The sequence below is a fragment of the Megascapheus bottae genome, chromosome 18 (assembly GCF_031878675.1).
Source record: "Megascapheus bottae isolate mThoBot1 chromosome 18, mThoBot2.hap1, whole genome shotgun sequence".
Lineage (NCBI taxonomy): Eukaryota > Metazoa > Chordata > Mammalia > Rodentia > Geomyidae > Megascapheus > Megascapheus bottae.
Window position 1 is genome coordinate 34,520,089 of NC_143526.1, and position 13,078 is coordinate 34,533,166.

General features: G+C 37.7%; 1 long non-coding RNA gene across 2 annotated transcripts in view; it reads right to left on the bottom strand.

Moving 5' to 3' along the window:
- The window catches only part of LOC150050477 (uncharacterized), a 167,997-nt gene that overhangs the window by 11,565 nt on the left and 143,354 nt on the right, over positions 1-13,078 (bottom strand). For both annotated transcript variants that reach the window (XR_016538724.1, XR_016538723.1), the window contains exon 3: positions 455-563. This is a non-coding gene — a long non-coding RNA (uncharacterized LOC150050477). The remainder of the gene's footprint in view (positions 1-454; positions 564-13,078) is intronic.

The following is a 13,078-nucleotide window of genomic DNA, read 5'->3' on the forward strand; positions in this document are numbered from 1 at the left end:
CTATCTATCTATCTATCTATCTATCTATCTATCTATCTATCATCTATATATCTATCTAATCTATCTTTATTATTTCCTAAGAAATTATATTCTTAGGCTATTTAAACTATTTAGACATTAGTGCACGAGCATATTTCCAAGTCAAATGTAAACGCCTCTTAAACCATCACTGTGGCACATCATAGCACATTTATTATTGTTGTTTAAGTAGTTGTACAAAGAGGTTTCGATCCCACATTTCAGATTCTAAATACTATACGTACTGATCAAGGTCACCCCTTCCCTCTTTCTCCCCTCTGTTTGACCATCCCAACCAGACCATCAAGCTCCACAATTACACTTGTAACTAATGTGCATTACACAATAGTGTGTCTTCTGGAAAAATCAAATATTAGTAACAGTGTTGCAAACTATGAGGGCATAAGCAAATATTAGAACTGAAGGTCTTACCTACCTTTCCTAAAATTCTTCCAGTACTTCCTACAGGGACACAGTCAGCCAGATTCCACCTGGTTTCCATGCATTGTAACTTTTTTTCCCCCAATATTTGCCCAACCAGTTTCCTGAAAGAGAAAAAAAATAAAACTCTGGCTAACTTTTCTTAAGGCCTCTGTCCTGATCCCTTTTTATTTCCAGCATTTAGTTGCTGTCAAACTTGTGGGAAATAAAAGTTTTTTTTTTTACAGATGCCGAAGAAAGATCAGAGGAACAAACCTAGTTTAAAATTCCAAAATCAATATTTGAAAAAAAAAAGGATGAAAAACCCCAGGAAAGCTGCAGGTTATCTAAGAAGTCCTTAGTTCAAAGGTAGTCATTCAGGGATGAATGTAAGGCTCTAGTGTCAATAGGATCTGAGTTTGATAGGAAAACAACGATCCTTTCAGGATGCCTTGAGACTATTTGACTTTATGACCATTATACAAGGTGAAACTGTAAATGAGGGCTCTAGGACTGGTGGAAGAGTGTGCAAAGGAAAACCACACATCCAACCTCTCTAGAATGCCTACTCTTTGATTTTTCTGGAGGACAAAAGAACCGCAAACGAGAGAATATGTTTCTTAACATTTACTGAAATATTTCATCTTAATACATAATCGAATGAAGTTTAAAATGGCCAACTACATAAAGAGTATAGTTTTGTATATCTTGAGGATATGTGCATGTTGTATGCCAGGCTTTATAGGAAAAGAAAAGATAGGTTTGGATGGAATTTTATGCAATCTTCTAGAAGTAGTAGGTGGTAAATTTGTACTGTTCTATTGCAGTGTTCACAGAAAGAACTGGCCTGATTTTTCCTGAAGCCAAATGAGGAACTTTGGCTGTTTTAGAACCCTCTTGTCAGACATACATCTTTCTCAATTCTAATTGGAAAAATCAATAATCCACAATAACAGTCCATTCACCAGAAGGTCTCAGACCCTATTATGAAACCAGAGTCCCCTCTTCCTCTATAGGTCTACAATTCTGCCCTCAACCTCTAGCTGATTAAAAAAAATGTATTCAGATATTCACATCCATGTCTGGAGATTTTCAGCTACAAGGCTGTTCTTGGAAATTTGTTTTCAGTATACCAGCATTCTTACTCTAATATCTTCCTAAGTTTTAAAGCTTATTTAAAACCAGGTCTCTATCTGTCAAATTTGTCTACATGGAACTGGAAGATGTCTGCCATGTGGAAATAATTCCCAAGAGCCAGTGACCCAGTATTCCCATTTGCTCCTTTGGTACAGGGTCTCAGTTCAGTATACTCACACCAGCCTGGTGGTCCTGAAGATAGGAAATAAAGTCATTTGATAGGCCCCACGTAAGCGTGCTGGATGTCCTACCATTATGACTCTACATAGTTTCTATCGAAGCAAAATTTTCTAATCAGTCAGAGTACAGGTTTATGTCTTGGTCTGATGTACCACAGAGCTGTCCTTAATTATTATTTACAATTAGTACCAAATGATCAGTCTTCAATAAACTATATACATTCTAGTATCAGGCTTGATGCCAAAACAAGAAGTCAGCATGAAATAGGAAAGGGAAGGGGGAGAACAAGATGATTGGGAAGGGTTATATGTGAGAAGTACTGCACCTACTATCTGGTGAATGTAACTGTAACCCCTCTGTACATTACCCTGACAATAAAAAAAAGAAGTCAGTATGCGTTGAAGTCTTTAGAGAAGGGCTGACTAAGGAGAGATAAGAAGTGAACTAAATCTGTATCGTGGCAATGGTCTAATGGCTTTCATGTTGTTGGGTTTAGCTAAACCATTTTTTAGCAATACTGGTTCAGTGGCCAAGGGTGAGAAGAGCAGAGAATTCATTGATACAAAGCTGGGAAGCATCGGGATAGTAAGATAGGGAGCAAGAAATGAATATACACAAGGGATTACATTATAAGAGAGTATACTGATCTGAATATAAAATGCCCATACTAGATGGTGACTATTTACTAAGTATGGCTTATCCAGAGCCTTTAAGGAAATACCTTTGCCCAGCTCCAGAAGTGGCTCTCTGATATGGGAAGAGAAATAGTCTGGTAAATAATTAAAGTTGAAGCAGGGTTCTTCAATGCCACATTTGCGGTGATCATTCTCTGAGATTGTCTTGTAAACTTCAGACTCTGATCATTTCCAATCTTTTTTTTTTTCTTTCCCAGCCCTGGGCCTAGCTCAGGGCCTGAGCACTGTCCTTGGACTTTCTCAAGGCTAGAGCTCTACCACTTGAGCCTCAGCACCACTTCTGGCTTTTTTTCTATGTATGTGGTACCGAGGAATCAAACCCGGGTCTTCGTGCATGCTAGGCAAGCACTCTACCACTAGGCCAAACTCCCGGCCCATTTTCAATCCTTTTTATAGACGCATGATCAAGAAAAATAAAAAAAAGTTGGAACAGGATCTCCTGCTTCAACTTTTTAGAACTAGAATCACTAATGCCAGTAGATTCTCTCTGGACCTAGAGCCTATATTGATCTGCCAAGGCATTCAATTGTAATTTCAGCCTGGACATTTCCCAAGGCTTTACTGTGATGACTGCATTTCTTGGAGTTCATGGACACTTGCGTTCTTTTCATTCTATAAACCTTTTTATTCACAGCTCGATCCTTGAGGTCAGGGCCATTCTTCTTAATTCTATTCCCTCTTTCTAATCTCTCATAGTTCTTTTCCACTCCTATATTAGCTTGATATTAAGGTCCAAAATATTATTGGGACTACGTTTTCCAGTATAGAGTGATCCTGTGTTACGTCTTGAAGATGTAGAGGATAGTTTTATCCTTGCCCCACTTCTTGTAAATAGACCTTGCCATCCCAATCTCTCTGCTGGGTCAAAGATTGGGCAGCTTGGCTATTTAGGATTTAGTAAGGAGAAGTAAAAGCTTCCATGTAGACTGTATAGTGTAAAGAAAGAACATTTATCAATTTCTTTAAATAAAAAAACTAATTTAAGAGAGGGAATGTTTTCAAGCATCTGCCTAACTTTTGATAAGTGTCGACTTTGTGTTTATTTTGTTTTTGATTCCTTTGTAAAGAAAGTCTTCGCGGAAGAGACTAAGCCACTAGTGTAGACTCAGCACGCCATTCCTTTGTATGAATCTGATCATTGAATTTCTTGGCATAGTCTTGATCATTGACTTTCTGGGCTATAACAAAACCAGAGTGATGCCTGGTGTACTTTTTTTGTTTTTGATTTTTGTTTTGGTTGGTTGTGGGGCTTGAACTCTGGGCTTGGGTGCTGTCCTAGAGTTCTTCAGCTCAAGGCTCATGCTCTACCACTTGAGCCTCAGTGTCACTTCCGGTTTTCTGGTAGTTAATTGGAAATAAGAGACTCATGGACTTCAGTTCTCCAGCAGGCTTTGAACTGTGTAGCTAGGATTATAGGCCAGGTGCCACCAACACCTGGCAATGGGGGAGGTTTTATAAGCCACTTCAGATTCTCTTTGATTCACTGAGTTCTCATTGAAAAAAAAGTTCTGTCACTCTCTCTTATAACAAATAACAACAAAGAAGATTAGTTATGTAATATTAGAACAAATTTATCTGAGCACAGAAGTAGCAAGTTCAATCTTATGGGTCAAACCCAATAATAGTTACAGACACCTGGAAAGTTGCTGTGAGAAGGAAGCTGATATTGTAGTAAAGGTCAAAAGTTAAGGTCAATATATTTTAGATATGAGGCCTTTGTCCGTTGTTTGGTTGGTGAAGATCTTCTCCCACTCTGTAGGCTTCCTAATTAATTTACTAGCTATGTCCTTTGCCATACAAAAGCTCCGCAGTTTAATGCAGTCTCACTTATCCAGCCTTTCTCTGATTTGTTGTGATTCTTGGTCCTTATTAAGACAGTTTCGACCTGTGCCAAGGAGGCCTAGTGTATCTCCTATTCCTTCCTGTAAAGTTTTCAATGTGTCAGCTTTTACCTCGAGGTCTTTGATCCATTTCGAGTTAATTCTAGTGCAAGGTAACAAAGAAGGATCCAACTTTAGTTTTCTGCAGGTGCTTAACCAGTTCTCCCAGCACAACTTGTTGAAGAGGCTGTCTTTCTTCCATTCTATTTTTTTGGCTCCCTTGTCAAAGATTAGGTGGCCATAGGTCTGTGGTTTAGTGTCTGGGTCCTCAGTTCTATTCCATTGGTCTTCAGGCCTGTTCTTGTGCCAGTACCAAGTTGTTTTGAGAATTATAGCTCTGTAATAGAGTCTAAAGTTTGGAATTGAAATTCCTCCAGCGCTGTTCTTTCTGCTAAGAAGTGTTTTTGCTATACTAGGTCTTTTATTATTCCATATAAAATTTTGGATTGCCTCTTCTATTTCTTTAAAGAATGCCATTGGGATATTGATGGGTATTGCGTTGAATTTGTAGATAGCCCTTGGAATCACTCCAAAACTAATCTCCAAAGTATCAACCATCCCATTAAAAAATGGGCCAAAGACTTAAAGAGAGTCTTCTCTGAAGAAGAAACAAAAATGGCCTATAGACACATGAAGAAATGCTCAACATGTCTGGTCATAAAAGAAATGCAAATCAAAACAACTCTAAGATTCCACCTCACTCCAGTCAGAATGGCAAGGAGCAGGAAAACGAATAATAACAGATGCTGGAGGGGATGTGGCCAGGAGGGATCACTACTACACTGTTGGTGGGAGTGCAAACTTGTTCAACCACTATGGAAAGCAGTGTGGCAGTGCCTCAAAAGGCTAAACATAGAACTCCCCTATGACCCAGCAATTCCACTACTTGGCATTTACCCAACCATCCAGAAACAAGGGCATACTAAATCCACTAGCACAACAATGTTCATTGCAGCACTATTCACCATAGCAAAGATATGGAACCAACCTAGATGTCCCTCAGTTGATGAGTGGATCAACAAGTTGTGGTATTTGTACACAATGGAATTCTATGCTGCTGTCAGAAAGAATGACATCACCCCATTTGTTAGGAAATGGAAAGACTTAGAAAAAATCATATTAAGTGAAGTAAGCCAGACTCAAAGGAACTTAGGCTCAATGGTTTCCCTCATTTGTCATAATCAGTAGAAACCTTGGGCTCTACTAGCAGAGATCTGCATTAGAGCAAAATCTTGATACATAGGCCATATAGTATGAAGCTAATTGAAAGGACCTCCAGGATATTGAAACAAAAGCCATATAACGAATGATTGTTGTCCTTAATGTACTATGCTGTCTCTCATTTCCTTTGCTGTCTCTTGCTTATCTCATATTGGTATAGTATCTCACTTTGTTATCTGATATATTGAATTTATTTGTATTTGGTTATTTGAAATTTGATAGGGAAGGGGGGAAAACCAAGACAGGTGTGGGGAGTGGGGGGGTGGCTAATGGGTACCAAGACATGTGAAAGGGTATCAATGTATGTGAATTAATGCACCTTCTATCTGGCAAATATCATGTAACCCTTTTACTAATTACAATAAAAAAAAGTTAAGGTCAAGGGGAAAGGGTGACATTATTAAAGGAAGATATGGGCTTTAAATTCAAGGCAGGGGAGCATTATCTTGAGTGCTAATGATTTTTTTGTTATTTTATGTCTAAGGCATGTGTTTCCATGGAAGCAGAAACTTGGTGGCCAGTACTTAAATGTACCTAGGAAGAATATTTATTCCTTCATGGTTCAGAAGACAAAGTGACAGTGTGCTATTTTTGCCCAAGTTAAATGGTTTTATATTCATAGTTGTTAGTTTACTCACTCTCTAATGTATTAGACAGCACATGAATAGTCATCCTCTGGGATTAATTCTGTTTTATTCTGAGTATAAGAACTGAAATCTGAGGGCTGAGAGTTTGGCCTAGAGGTAGAGTACTTGCCTCACATGCATAAAGACTCAGGTTCAATACCACATACCTAGAAAAAGCTGGAAACGGTGCTGGGGCTCAAGTGGCAGAGCTCTAGCCTTAAGAAAGCCCAACCACAGTGCTCAGGCCTTGAGTACAAGGCTCAGGACTGGAAAAGAATTGAAATCTGAGGATGGAAGGTAATAGTCTTCCCAATCTAGGCTAACTCTGCTTGTTCTGTAGTGTCTCAAAATAAAGCAATGCATCCTTGTTCAAAGTTCTTCCCATATATACTTTACTGATGTTACACAGTACACACACACACACACACACACACAGAGTGAGAGTGAGAATTCTTTCCTCACATAGTTAATTTTTCCTTGTACTGCAAGGCTCCACAATTCATGGGAGGATGAATTTGGCATACAATTTCAATAGTAGATCACAAATCGCTGTTTCTGCAGATGTGTCTATGAGAACACGGCTTTAAACATCAGCGTAGCTTGTACATGGAAGTGTCAAAGTATTTGTAGAAACTTATGTAAACAACACCCGACTCAGTATACACATGCATGTGCATATGCACAGCCACACACATGCACACACACACACACACACACACACACACACACACACATTCTTTGTGCTAAACATATTAGGCTTAACGTTCATACGTGAAAAAAATAAGACTGATGCACATACGATCTAATTCTGAAACAAGCTCAGTAATGTCTCTTTCAAATTCCATCTTGAGGTCCCAGAATAAATGGCCTTTCTTGTTACAGCTTAAGCTCCAGCCAATTTTGCAAATGGTCTTGGAAAATTGCCAGCAGAATTGCCTCTCTCTGGGGAAGACTTACTGGTAGAGAAAGCAGAGAGACAGGGGAGTTTCAAGAACTAGAAAAAAATGACAGAGGAGGTAGAATGGTAACTTAGAACAGGTGGCATCTATTTCTCTTTGACCAGTAGTTCTGTTCATTATTAATAACAACCGTTTTCTCCTTATGGGCAAGTCAATTTTGTATTAATCCAATTTAACTTGTAAAAAATAAAATCAACCAAGTTCAGAGTCTATAATCCAGGCAGTGGAGAAATGATTCTCACTCAGGAACAAAGGTTTTCTTTTTTTTTTTGCCAGTCCTGGGCTTGAGCTCAGGGCCTGAGCAATGTCCTTGGACTTTCTCAAGGCTAGAGCTCTACCACTTGAGCCTCAGCACCACTTCTGGCTTTTTTCTATGTATGTGGTACCAAGGAATCGAACCCGGGTCTTCATGTATGCTAGGCAAGCACTTTAACCACTAGGCCAAACTCCCGGCTCCGGAACAAAGGTTTTCTATTTTAGAATCTGCATGTGATTAAATCTTACATAACAATGATCTGAGTGTCTGTTATGTAATATTACCCATCCTTCCTATTTTACTTGAAAGGCATCTCAAGAGTATCCAGTTTTGCAGAGTTAAAAAGAAACATGTACGGTAACATAGATGCCATGATTACATGGAATAACAAATTGCTCAGGCGTGAGAAAGACCTATTCAACTGATACAATTGGGAACAAATTTGAGAGGGAAACAATTTGAAGTAATTCTAACATATGAACAGAACTTCACTGGGGAGGAAGAAAGAATTTCTGGAGAAAGTCAGGGTAAATAAATGTACACAAGTATGTCAAAAGTCTGTGCTGGGCAAAAAGACTACTTCGATTTAAGAAGATTATTTGGAGCTAGAAATGTGGCTCAAGTGATAGAGTGCTGGCCAAGCAGGCACACAGCCTTGGAATATATTGCTAAAGAAGATTATAGGAGAAAATATGTAAAGAAAGTACTAGAAAATCGTGACATGTCCAGTAAATCTTAATCTAATCTTTCTTCCAAGTAATTTATTTAAAAATTCAAAGTATTCTATGATTACATTACAATCTAACAAGTAAATAAACTGACAATAATTCTTCCTAATGAAAAAACAAAACAGAAACTGGAAAATAAGAATAATCATTCAGTGCTATTATCTAGAGCTAAAGCTTTCATATCAGGAAAAGGCAAAATGATATATGCTTTCATCAAATAAAAATAAATAGAAGAATAATAAGTTCAGTATTTGAATAAAAGTATTAGTGTAAAGCAGACAAAAAGTATACAGAAAACAGGAAAAAATAAAAAATGATGAATCAAAAATAAAAACAATAAAATAAGTATTGAGAAAAATGAGAAAAATATAAAACTCCTGAATCAAAATAGGTCAGAGGTCAGTGGCTCATGCCTGCAATGCTAGCGATTCAGGAGACTAAAATCTGAAGATTATAATTTGAAACTAGGAAAGGCAAAAATGTCTGTGAGACTACTATCTCCAATTTATTAACGGCTCCTTACAAAAGCCCAGAGTGGACAGGTTGCTCAAATGGTAGAGTGCTAGGCTGGAGCAAAAATGCTCAAGGACAGCTCTCATGCTCTGAATTCAATTCCTAGAACCAGCATCAAAAATAAACAAGCAAACAAACAAATAAATAAATAACAGTAAAACAATGCAAACATGTATATTTTTATAAGAAAAAGAAGAAAACAGGGATATCTATAAAATATATGTAATATATTATATATGCCTTCATATATAGTTCATATGTATGAGCTGATAATGTACCATCGTATATAAGAGAAAATCATTATACTAAAATTTAAGACCATAATACCCAATAGTTCAAGAAAGCCTGCATTTTTTTCCAGACTTGTGAATTATTTATAAAATTGACCTATGAACTATGTCATACAAGGAGCCTCAACAAACATAGAGTGGACTGACTTAAATCATGTTTCACAATGACAGTGTAACTATGTTAGAACTCAACACAAATGTTACAAAACCATAAAACATTTGGAAATCTAAAACTATCTCTAGCCAGATGTGGTGGCATTTTCCTAGGTAAGAGGATCTTTGGCTGAAGCGGGGCTTCTTGAGGTTGGGGAAAATGTGAGACCCTATCTGAAAGAGAAAACAAAAAGATCTGTGGTATAGCTCAATTTATACAGTAATTGCTTAGCAACCCTGAGTTCAATCCCTAGATCTGGCAAAAAATATATCATATTCCACAAGATTAAGCAGAGACAGAGGGGTATTAGGGGAGGGAGGGAGGATGAGGATGTTGAAAGGGTTGGTATTGATCAAGATGCATTGTATTTATTAATTTCTTGTTAAATGGCAACTACTTTGTACAAGTACAAACAATAAAATCATTAAAACAACAATTAAAAATCAGGACAGAAAACTCTATATGAAGAAACCATAATGTATATCATAAAGCAACACCAGAGTTTTAGAAATACAACATTTCAGCAAGATACAGGTAACTCACACCCTGTAATCCCAGCTACTTATGTGGTTGAGCTCTAAAGACCTGGATTTGAAGTCAACCTGGGCAGAAAGACTATGACACTCCATTTAACTAGTACAACGGTGGACTGGTGGTATGGCTTAAGTGGTAGAGCACCAATCATGAGTGAAAAAACCCTGCAAGAGTTTGAGGCCCTGAGTTTAAGCCTACACACACACACACACACACACACACACACACACACGACAGCATCAAAACCAATGAGATGTAGTCATAGTAACATCTGTAGGAAAATTTTAGTCTTAAATGCATGTGATAATTTTTAAAAAATGAATAATCCAATATGCAATTTAAGAAGGGGCATGTGTTTGTATGTGCGTTATTATAGAAAATATCCTATAGGATCTACATTGGACAATGGTTAACAAAGTAACTTTGAGCTATCCATAAAATCTATTTACCTTAGCTAATGTAATCATTGGCATACTACCCAATATGTTTATTTATAGATCTATAAGCACATGTAGCCACCACAAACAAGAGAAACCATGCAACCTGTGTTTCTCTGAGTCTGGCTTACTTTACTTAACATAATTATTTCTAAGCCTTTCCAATTCCTTAGCAATGGTACAACATCATTCTTCATGATGGATGAATAGAATGGAACCCTCCAGATTTTTAACAGCAGGCTTCTTAATATATTCACTTTAAAAATAGTAGGCTTTTGTTGTTGTTGTTGACATACCCTGAGGAGTCTCTACTATGACTTTTTAAACAAAATTAGTCATGAATTAACTACACCCTAGTTGTCAGAGCCATGTTTCTTACTTTTCTTGATGTAAGTTCATCCTTGAGATGTCACTGGATATGTGTATCTCTCGTCACATATTTAAGAGCCTGAGACATGTATAGCCGATCCTTAATTTCTAGGTTCTCCTCCTCTCAAACTGAGAAGATTGAATTCTTACTGTATTTTAGAAGAAAATTAAGTTGTTATTTCTCCTTTCTTCACTCTCTTGTGCTCTGAGAAGAGCTTAATAAGGAAAGTCCTGAGTAGAAAGTGGTGGCTCAGGCCTGAAATGTTGTCATATAAAGATCAAGAAAATGTTGATTACTGAACAGTTGAAAATAAAGAGAAAAAAGTCCATAAGTCTCCAACTTGATAGGAAAAGCCGGTGTAGTGGTGTGTGTAGGGCCATTTGTGCTATAGCAGAAAGAATAAACAGGAGACTTTCAGTCCAAGCTGGACTGAGCAAAAATGCAAAGCACTACCTCAAAATAAATCAGAGACAAAATGTCTGGGGTATAATTCAGTGGTGCCTGCCTAAGCATGTGGAAGCTCTGGGTTCAAACCCTAGTTCCACCACCACCAAAATAAACGAATCCTTCTTTGGAAGAATGCGACCTACTCAAGTATGTTCAGATATCATTGTAGGCAATATAGAACCTTAACCATCCATTGTACACTCAATTCTAAGAATGGTTAGAAGAACAGAATACTCAAGAATAAAAGCTTTCAGATTAAGGTCTGGACATTTTATTTACTATATGATCCTGGACACATCCCCATCATTTATTTATTTATTTATTGTTAATGTCAGAAGAATGTATAGAGGGGTTACAGTTACATTCATCAGATAGTAGGTGCATTACTTCTCACACATTGATACCCCTTCTCATGTTTTTGTTCCCATTTCCATCTCCCTTCCCCTCACAATCATATTGTTTTCCCCCTGCCCTTTCCTATTTCAAATAAACAAATAAATGTATATACAATATACCAGATAACAATATGAGACTAACCATAAGAGCAAAAAAAAGAGAAGAGAAATAACATAGTACATTAAGAACAACAATCACACAAGATAAAGCTCTTGTTTCCATATCCTAGAGTTCATTTATTTAGTCTCATCCTACATGACCTTATGTATCTATTTTGCGCTATTATAATCCTCTGCTTGGAGAGTCCTAGATGTGTATTAATTATTATAAATGAGGGAAACCATTGAGCCTATGTTCCTTTTGTCTGGCTTACTTCACTTAATATGATTTTTTCCAAGTCTTTTCATTTCTTTACGAATGGGGCGATGTCATTTTTTCTGAATGCAGCATAGAATTCCATTGTGTGTAAGTACCACATCTTCTTGATCCATTCATCTACTGAGGGACATCTGGGTTGGTTCCATATCTTCACTGTGATAAATACTGCTGCAATGAACATCGTTGTGCTAGTGGCTTTACTATGTCCTTGTTTCTGGACATTTGGGTAAATACCAAGTAGTGGAATTGCTGGGTCATAGGGGAGCTCTGCAAAGCTTCTCTATGGCAAAGGACATAGCTAGCAAGTTAAATAGAAAGCTCAGAGAGCAGGAGAAGATCTTCACTAGCCATACAACAGACAAGAGCCTCATAGCTAAAATATATCTACAGCTCAAAAAATTAAATCTCTCAAAAGCAAATCCTCAAAGAAACAACCATCTCACTAAAAGGTGCGCTAAAGTCTTAAAGAGAGACTTCTCTGAAGAGGAAATAAGAATGGCCTATAGACACATGAAGAACACTTGACAGGTCTGGCCATACAAGAAATGTAAATCAAAACAACTTAGAGATTCCACTTCACTCCAGTTAGAATGGCCATGATCAAGAAATCTAATAACAACAGATGCTGGTGGGGATGTGGCCAGGAGGGATCACTACTACACTGTTGATGGAAAGCAGTATGGCGATTCCTCAGAAAACTAAACATAGAGCTCCATCTTGTTTCTCAACAAATGTGTTGGTCTGCAATAAGCTGGAAAGGGAATGTGTTGGCTATTAAACCAAACATCATAAGAGCAATGAATCCTACATGGCCATATCTAAAGGCCTCAAGTAGTATCAATCATCCAGTCTCTTCCTGGTCCCCTCCCTCTCTCCCCCTCCCTTCCCCTCCCTTTCCATTCCCTCTAGTCCCTGTAGCCTCACATTGATGGAAAGATGTCTGGCATTGAATTCTCTCCCAAATCACATGTAGCCTCTTGCCACCTTCAGGGCAAAGAAGTTTTCTTTTATTGTATCTTCTAATGGGAGTTTCAGAAATTAATCTCTGAAAAAGAGATCAATGATTGCCACTATGTAAATTGTATCAGAAAGCTAGATAGAGCAAGTGTTGCTTTAAACATGTAATGGAAGTCCATTTTGGAAATCTCACATGTTCCAGTGCTGGGGCTCTTGGACTCTTACCCTAGAGCCTAGGGCTAAATTAGGTGATTTAAAGATTCCCTGAGTCTGTGACTTTGAATCTCTCCAGAAGTGTTTGTTTCTGGTGGTTTTGTTACTGGTTCATATATCTACTCCCATAGCCAAGACCCTGATACCTGAAACCCAGAAACTAGGGCCTGTCCCCTGTCACATTATAGGCCTGTAGAAAAAGCCAAAACAACCTTTAAAAACAATTCAGTTGGATAAACTCTTAACCTTTAGCAGTGGGGTGTTGATTT